The sequence below is a fragment of the Oncorhynchus masou genome, unplaced genomic scaffold, assembly GCF_036934945.1.
Source record: "Oncorhynchus masou masou isolate Uvic2021 unplaced genomic scaffold, UVic_Omas_1.1 unplaced_scaffold_10327, whole genome shotgun sequence".
Lineage (NCBI taxonomy): Eukaryota > Metazoa > Chordata > Actinopteri > Salmoniformes > Salmonidae > Oncorhynchus > Oncorhynchus masou.
Window position 1 is genome coordinate 1 of NW_027000024.1, and position 9,268 is coordinate 9,268.

The 9,268-nt window shown below is 39.4% G+C and overlaps 1 pseudogene; it reads left to right on the top strand.

Moving 5' to 3' along the window:
* The first annotated feature begins 2,013 nt into the window (after positions 1-2,013).
* Positions 2,014-3,273, top strand: LOC135528780 (noggin-3-like; annotated as a pseudogene).
* Positions 3,274-9,268: the final 5,995 nt, after the last annotated feature.

Consider the following 9,268-nt stretch of genomic DNA (forward strand, 5'->3'; position numbering starts at 1 on the left):
TAGAGGTGTCACTACAGACCCTGGTTCAATTCCAAGCTGTATCATGAGTCCTATAGGGTGGCACACAATTGGCCCAGCGTTGTTAGGGTTTGGCCAGGGTAGGCCGTCATTGTAAATAGGAATTTGTCCTTTACTGACTTTCCTAGTTAAAAAAAATAAAAAAATAAGGTGCCTGCCAAGAGAGTGGTCTGGTTTGCCTCACTAAATGAGAAACCAGCAGGAACGGAGTACAACGACCTATGCAGAACCTAAAGGTATTCATTTTGAATGCATATCCTTAAGCAAAAGTTGTTATTCCTTTGTACCTTTCAAGGACCAGACCCTGAAAATGATAATTATGTTGGCTGTTTTACTAGCTGAGGAAATTGACTTTGGTTTAGCCTACTTGAATAAAAACTCTTCAATTAAGCAGGCGTCTGTCTAAAGTATTCTGTCTTTTCAAGGTGAATATATAACTATCACAATTTTCCTGTGATAAAACAGTAGGAAGGGATTAGAAGAAACAAAAACAACTCACCATGAAATGAGGGCTGGCAATAAGTCCATAATGAAATGAGAACCATATTGAAATGTCACTTTGCTGGCTCTAATGCAGCTGTATTCTCCAATGAATTTCATGGCATAGATTAAAGTATTCCATAGATGTTACCACGTATCTAGACCATTGAATGTTATAATCATTGTAATATATTGCTTGTAGATGATTATGTATCTATTCATCAGTATTTACCTATTATCGCTGCATCATTTCAACACCGGTATTCAGATACATGGGGATTTGTCACAACAAGTTAAACCTTGTCAATGCCTTATTGCCAATGCCCAAGAATGCCTGAATAGTCCGATCAATTGTTGTTGTTTCAAAAATAAAAATAAAATAAAATAAAAATAAGCGTGACCTTTTCCAGACTCTTCACCATAATTTGACCATAAACTAAATGAGTCGAGCGCAGAAGTGTGTGTGTGAATTAGCTCATTCAAAATGAAACAGAGATGCATTTATCAGTAGTGCTTTATACCTGATGTTAGCAGCCAGTCAGTTCTTCATTAAATTATTTTCAAAGAGACCATTCTCAAGCATTTGAGGGTAGACAGGTTTGCAAATGAGTGATACTTTCCATGGCTGCTGCTTAGTGAGAGTTGTTTATTTGAGTTATTTTGGCCTAGGTTTAGCATTAGATGTTCCCTGTGACATGGTTGCACACTGAAATATTGTCCATGCCAGCAAAAGACACTCTTCATTACTAAAAATAAACAATTGTTTGTTCAGTCATGTTCTTCTCAAAGATCCTCTCCCTTTCCCATTCTACTTACTCCCAACAATTCCAAATATTTGAAGCATTTTGTGTTGGTATTATTATTATTATTGAGTGTGTGTCATGAGTGTCATTTAAGGATGCTATTATATAGAGTATTTAACATGTTTTTCCTCATGACAAATACTAGCTCTATATCCTGTTGTTTTTATAATCTAGTAAGCCTTTTTTGTAAAATCCTCAGCAGTATTTTACAGGGTAGCCAGTAGGCTAACCTCTCAAATGAATAGTAGCTGTTGGCCTATTGATAGAAATAGTAGTGGCTATGGCCTAAAAAATTCAGTTCTAATTGTTGTTCACCGCTTCTAGCTAATTTCCCCCTCTGTTATCAATGGAAAATTAGCAGAAGTAGTCAGATAAGCCGACAGAGGGCGATCAGAATCCAAATTGACGGACCCCTCCTCTCCCTAACCCATCCCGCCTCTTGATTGAGGGAGGTGTCGGGGATCCCCTACAACAAACCCACATTCAGATGTAATTAATATATCCATCACAACCCGTGGAGGATATATCAGAGGGAGCAGGTTACTCTCTCAGCGTCCTGCAAAGAAAACGAAACACCATGCCGATCCTCAGAGGGGAGGACTTGAAACTGGAATCACGCGTCAAAGCGCACAAGAATGAGAACCGCTGATGCCACTGATGCTGCCACAGAGCCATTTCATATAATATATTGAATTCGTGCGTAAAAGGAAACACTGCCTATATCTATATTTGTTTTGCGAAAGAGACTATTCATCTTTACCATCTTCAATCAAGTATCGTTTGCTATGGAGTAAGCAGTCTGACTTTTAAGGACACCAACACTCAAGAAGTGAAGTTTGGCTGGATGTAACTCAAGCCGGTGCGCACTCCGCAAGAACCGGGCACAACTGTACGCAGCAAAGTAGACTAGGCCTACCTGTTTACCTGTATCCTCTAATACTGTCTTATAGTGCGTAACGGACATGGATCAATCACAGCATTTTGTAGCAATGTACTTGCTGATGTTGTCCCTCGGACTTATAATAGAAGAAGGGCTATGCCAGCATTATTACCTCCTCCGTCCTATCCCCGAGTGACAGTTTACCACTTGTGGAATTAAAAGAGGACCCAGATCCTGTCTTTGACCCAAAAGAGAGGGACCTCAATGAAACCGAACTGAAAAGTGTATTGGGGGACTTTGATAGTCGCTTGATGTCTATTACACCACAGGATAAATACACTGGCAACGATGAGCTTGACGATTTGGATATTCAACAGAAGCCCAGTGGAGTGATGCCGAATGAAATCAAAGCAATGGATTTTGACGTTCAGTTTGGCAAGAAGCACAAACCCAGTAAAAAACTTAAACGGAGGCTGCAGCAGTGGCTGTGGTCATTCTCATTCTGTCCCGTCATTTATACATGGAACGACCTCGGCAGCAGATTTTGGCCACGTTATGTGAGAGTGGGAAACTGTCAAAGCAAAAGATCATGTTCGGTTCCAGAGGGGATGGTCTGCAAACCAGCAAACTCGACCCATTTTACGATATTGAGATGGCGGTGTATACAGAAGAAAGGGGGCCTCAAATGTACTTGGATACCAGTTCAATACCCGATGATAACCGAATGCAAATGCGCCTGCTCGAACTGAAATAACTGTTTTCAAGTATAACTTATAATGACTTTGTAATTTTGTATGCACTACCGAGTGTAGGAATGTATTTTATGTATATGAGGTGCCATTCAATTATGTAGGTTATTGTAAAAAGTCAGTATTACGTTTAACCAGAGTCTACCGTATTTGTCGAAAGTATTGGTTATACTTGTTGTATTTATATTGAAGATCAATCATAAATATGTTGTTTTCCATTATGGAAACTAATCTATCGACCTCAGATTTCATGTGGATTGTGGATTGGTAGCCTATTTCAACGATTTATCAAGTAAATTAAGAGAACTGCTATTTATTCTTTATATTCATATAATAAAATGTCCCTGAAATAATTAAATCTCTATTTTGTCTTAAAATATATGTATCTCCCCTATACCTATCAACTCAACACACCGTGAACCCTTTGATGGAGTAATGACACCTGTCACAATTAGGGTTTATAGCGTGCGCACTCACTCACTCTGAACCAAACTCTCAGGAGTCTCGCGTAGTTTGCGCAAGTAAGCAGACTCTCAGTAAGCAGCGTGCACCGGTAATACATGGGTAACCTATGGGCGGCTCTCAGTAGATTACTTACGTACAGTTATACACTTTCATAGAGCTGGGGCCACGACATACCTGTTAATTATATTTGTTAAAACTTGGGGTTCCCAGGAGTGGATACGGGCTGAGGATTGCCTGAATCATAATTGTTAAGCGTTTGTATTCATGCGTATATGCGCACAATTCACGCACACTATTGGATAAATGGAGGAGTTTTGTTCTTTTTCTACAATCTTACTTTTTTTGTATCATAGCAACTGAAACTAAAATATTCATGAGAACAAGTTTGGTGACCTTGGACAATCTATCAACGTCTCAAATTGAGTTGATATTTTCCCACATTTGTTTTATCAACCAGTGACCAGTCCTATAATTACCCTGCCATAGTAAAACCATCTGTCCTCCATCAAACAGTGATCAGCTTACGAACCCATTAGAAATGTACATGCTGATGAATTAACACCGATTTATTGATCCATAGTTTCAGCAGCTGTTGACAGTTCTCAGAGAGTCATCTCCAACACCCACCTCCTCATTAGAAACACAGCAGGAGTGAGCTCTTGAATGGAGCTGGAATTCCAGAGTAAGCAGAGGCCAATATTCCACCTGAAGTTGAACAAATATAAGTTATTTCTACCATCAAAACAATAGCTAATTAGGGATTGTTTCATTATGCAGACAATGCAGTCTAGCCTACTAGCCTATTCATAGCAATATACAGTATTTAGCTGGTAGCCTATTTATATTACACATTAGAACTCAGACTCCATACTGTCGGGGCTATCCATCTCATCACTCATAGGCTTACCAGTGTTCACAGAAGGTGGGTCGCTATCATGAGGCCGCTTGGTCTCTGGCAGTCACCCGCTTGGTTTTCTAGAGAGGAGGAGGAGGGCCGGCACTCTCACTAGAGGAACTGTCACTATTCTCGAGGGGAGGAAGAAGAGGAGGAGCCAGGCATCTTTCACTGTCGGGCCCAACAGTGAGGTCACTGTCGGGACTGGAAGGCTGCTTGTGCTCGCTGCTGCCATGGTGTTTCGTCAGTGGAGGATGAGGTGGTTGCTTTGCTGATGTGGTTATCATGGGTAATTTGGCACGAGCTTGTTCAGATAAAGATTTTTTGCATCTTTTTTTTGTGCACCACTTGGTCTTGCCTTATGTTTATCCATCTCGAACAACGTACTCACTGTCCATCCGAGTCCGACCTGATTCACCTACATTTTTTTACTTGATTGCCAATTAGGTGAAGAGGAAGGCGGGCTGCTGCCGGCGCCACTAAATAATAGCCTAATTAGATGCACAACAACTATATTGTCTGTCTGCCTCACCTACTACCATGTAGATTGGACAACACAAACACTTCACTTGCTACATTCGGAAATTTAAAAAGAGGGTTACTGTCAAAATTATTATTATATATTTCTTTTTAAATGTAGACATAGGTGCGCATGGGTCCCCATAGCTCGCGGGGGCAGTGGGGGTTTCCTCTACACCAGTGCATATGTTATAGCAATCTGGTGCCCAATGGAACAGTCGATGACATGGCTTGCAACCATTGGTTAATGTGTGCAATGTCTGAGCAGGGGTACGCTACCATAATTCTTTACCCAATTTCTGCTGGTCACTGAGGTTTACTTATGAGTGAATATAATCCATAATGTGGATATGCAGTGGCTTTGATTTTTACTCATATCTACACAATTTGGGCTGAATCAACATAGAGACAGAGCTCCAGATGCAGGATCATACACAGTATATCATCAATGAACAATGAAGAATTTGACTGACACTGACCCATTTGACTTTACCATGGAATGTAATCTCATAAGGTTATAATGCCTATGACTGTCAAGCCTCAGTTTACAAGCTATGTAAAGTGATACAGCTAATATGTAAACCTATTTCAGGTTTTGTGTGTCATTGAGGGGTATTTAAGTAGACGGCAGGATTACAGCGTCTACTCAGTAACAGCTGGCCTGGAAAAGTTGTTAAATATGCAGCAAAGTTCTAATTTGACTTTTACTCAGAAAGTAGGTACCAAATATACTTATTTGTTCTATTATATTCCAACACTTTATAATTAATATGGATTTAATACTGAAAGGGTCAGTGTAAGACATTGTCGAGCAAGGTACACAGCGACAGAACAAAGCAAACAAATCAAGTCTACATAGCCTTTACAGTCTTTCTATTTTGCTACACATTTACAGATGTAGGATCTTAATGTGAGCCAGTCTCCGACAGTAGGAAAATAATCCTGCAGCAACAGGAAATGTGAATTATTATGTGGATTATAATTAAATAGTATTTTTATAGGGGTTGATACATTTTTTGTAATAGCAAATCAAGCCTGAAATTTCTAGGTGGAAATTACAAACTTTTAGAAGCCTTTTTAAAACTAAAATACACTACAAGTTTGTATTTCCTGCCTGGCAGGAAAATGCTCATGGACAAAAGAGTGATCAAATGAAGATCCTACATCTGTAATGAAAAGTGTAAAATATATATATATTTTTTTAAGACATATTTTTCTCCGAAAATATTTCCTCATTGTGTAATATAGACCATTTCCTTTTACAATGTAATTTCACTTTGATTGACTTGACCAACCACATGACATCACTTTGGGGTAAGATTTTTATATTCAACTGCATATCTTTTTCTTTCCTCTGGTTGTCTTAGAGCTGTAGGAAAGTGCTGACGCTGGTCAGAAGATTTTGTGTGGAGTAATAAGTGTTGACAGAGCGGTTGGTGCCTGCTAATACCAGCTGCAGACCGGAGGATGCAGGGCAGCTAATGCCCCTGTCACCATGAGCTGGCTTTTAGTGCTCCCCTTCCTTAACTTACAGCATGCTGTGCCTCAAAAGACCCAGGCTCCATGGCCAGAGATCTCTGAAGTCTGAGATATACAACAATGTAATGCTTGTAGCCACCAGCAATCCATAAACTTAATGATATTTTTAGCTATGGGTTCTTTTATTGCTTTTCTTTCTTTTTCTTTCCTTTTAATCAACTTCTTTGTTGTTGTTGCAAGCTCATGCAGACACATTTGAGCCAAAACTTGTGGCTGATTAAATTCCCCTAAAGGTTTCAGATAGTTGCCTAATCAAAGCAGCGTCCCCTAGATGCCAACCATAATACAATTATGATTAACAGACTAAGCTCGTTAATGCCTGATGTATAGGAAAACTGGATTGATCATTCATTGAGTGGCTCACTAATTGAGAAAAGATTACACTAACTTCTAAAATGAAGGTTGGCTGGTCCATAAATTATCATTTTGACATCAACATTTCTTATCTTTTTGATAGGTGTATAAGAGCAATAAGGTAAATTATGCTTTTGTTTTATTACTTTTCCGATAGGACTATTGCTTTCAAATCAAATCTTTCCTTTTCCAACATGGGATGACATACATTCTTAGTTCAAATTTAAATGATCACTAACTCACAACAAATATATTTAATAATTGACACAAAGTTCAAAGCTTTGTTGATCTACACTTTGACCTTTTTTGAGGACATAAAATGAGTTGTATTGCTTTGATGTACATGCATGGGCAGCATATCATTCTCCTGTAATGAAAAATTCCAAGCCAAGATTCACTTTACATACAATACTATTACACCTATCAGATGAATGATGGAAGTTGGAGATCAGTTGTAAAGACTCAAATGTTGGCGAAGCCTGTGTTCCTTGACATCTTTCAGAACTCTTTGGAAGAAGGTGTTGGAGCTGGCATCAGAGATCATCAAAGGGTTTACACATCTCTGAAATGCTTTGGCCTTGATTCAAAATTACACCCGTTTATTCAACCGTCCATCACCTTCAAAGTAGCAGAGAGAGCTTTTGAAATAGGATACCTGAAACATATGTTTCAGCTTATAAGAATGAAAGGCATCCATGTACATTTATTTAAACCTGTGGTCGCATGGTGATATGGTGGCAACTACTTTCTTTTGTCATCCATTTGGCCTTATATAATATGTCATAACTATGGAATGCATGTACAAAATAAATAATTCAGAACTTGTCATAGTTGTAAATGTATTATAGTCAGCCTAGGGCTTGGTCTACGTCCCTGACATCATTTAATAATACATTGTGGTCGTATCACTCTCAGCTCAGCGTATACTGTAGTCTATATTGTAGTCATATACTGGTTAAACCACACAGGACGATAAGTTTGTATTAAATACACTACGGTTCAAATGTTTGGGGTCACTTAGAAATGTCAAGATTTTCCATGAAAACATACATGAAATGAGTTGCAAAATGAATAGGAAATATAGTCAAGACATTGACAAGGTTATAAATAATGATTTTTAATTGAAATAATAATTGTGTCGTTCAAACTTTTCTTTCGTCAAAGAATCCTCCATTTGCAGAAATTACAGCCTTTCAGACCTTTGACATTCTAGTCTAGTAATTTGTTGAGGTAATCTGAAGAGATTTCACCTCATGCATCCTGAAGCACCTCCCACAAGTTGGATTGGCTTGATGGGCACTTCTTACGTACCATGCGGTCCAATCTGCTCCACAACAGCTCAATAGGGTTGAGATCCAGTGACCGCTGGCCACTCCATTATAGACAGAATACCAGCTGACTGCTTCTTCCCTAAATAGTTATTGCATAGTTTGGAGCTGTGCTTTGGGTCATTATCCTGTTGAAGGAGAAATTGGCTCCAATTACGTGCCGTCCACAGGGTATGGCATGGTGTTGAAAAATGGGTAGTAGCCTTCCTTCAGAATCCCTTTTACCCTGTACAAATCTCCCACATTACCATCACCAAGGCACCTCCAGACCATCACATTGCCTCCACAATGCTTTGACAGATGGCGTCAAGCACTCCTCCAGCATCTTTTCATATTTTCTGCGTCTCACAAATGTTCTTCATTGTGATCCGAACATCTCAGTGTAACGGTTTTCTGTAGGCGAAGGAGAGTCGGACCAAAATGCAGCGTGTAGATTGCGATCCATGTTTAATGAACAAAAACGTAACACGAATCAAAAACAAAGAACGTAATGAACGTAACGAAAACCGAAACAACCTATACTTGTGTAAACTAACACAGAGACAGGAACAAGGACACTAAGGACAATCACCCACGAAACACACAAAGAATATGGCTGCCTAAATATGGTTCCCAATCAGAGACAACGATAATCACCTGACAGGCAGCCATAGACTAACGCTAGACATCCCACAAAACCCCAAGACAAAAACACACCACAATAACCCATGTCACACCCTGGCCTGACCGAATAAATGAAGAATAAACATAATATATTTCGACCAGGGCGTGACACTCAGACTTAGGTTCATCTGTCCATAACACTTTTTTCCAATCTTCCTCTGTCCAATGTCTGTGTTCTTTTGCCCAGCTTAATATTTTATTTTTATTGTCCAATCTGAGGTATGGCTTTTTCTTTGTAACTCTGCCTAGAAGACCAGCATCCCGGAGTCGACTCTTCACTGTTGACTTTAAGACTGGTGTTTTGCGGGTACTATTTAATGAAGCTGCCAGTTGAGGACTTGTTAGGTGTCTGTTTCTCAAACTAGACACTCTAATGTACTTGTCCTCTTGCTCAGTTGTACACCGGGGCCTCGAACTCCTGTTTCTATTCTGGTTAGTGCCAGTTTGCACTGTTCTGTGATAGGAGTAGTACACCGTGTTGTACGAGATCTTCAGTTTCTTGGCAATTTTTCACACAGAATAGCCTTAATTTCTCAGAACAAGAATAGACTGATGAGTTTCAGAAGAAAGTACAT